At 36.0% G+C, this 300-nt stretch overlaps 1 protein-coding gene across 1 annotated transcript in view; it reads right to left on the minus strand.

The window, feature by feature from the left end:
* The window catches only part of LOC119588539 (galactosylceramide sulfotransferase-like), a gene marked incomplete at its 5' end in the record, with an annotated part of 15,531 nt that overhangs the window by 1,404 nt on the left and 13,827 nt on the right, over nt 1-300 (minus strand).

Raw genomic sequence — 300 nt, forward strand, 5'->3', positions numbered from 1 at the left:
CCCTATAAAGAACTTTAAATGTACTCAGCTGGTGTGAAAGGACCATTTTATATTTCTAATGATTTTAGTCAGACGCCAACGTGAAGATATTGACTGCTACTGTATTAATTACTAAGGTTAATACTGGTGTCTTTTAAGGTAGTATACTTGGACCCCTTATTTTCGTATTTAGTACGAGTAATGTGTGAAACAGCGTCTCTTTAGTTTGAGGATCTATGCCGATGGTACCTCTGTATGGCTCAATCACTGTTCTGAACAGATTTTTTCTGGCTAGTAAAGTGAGTGAAAATCTTAACTGTT

This window comes from Penaeus monodon, chromosome 24 (genome assembly GCF_015228065.2).
Source record: "Penaeus monodon isolate SGIC_2016 chromosome 24, NSTDA_Pmon_1, whole genome shotgun sequence".
NCBI lineage: Eukaryota > Metazoa > Arthropoda > Malacostraca > Decapoda > Penaeidae > Penaeus > Penaeus monodon.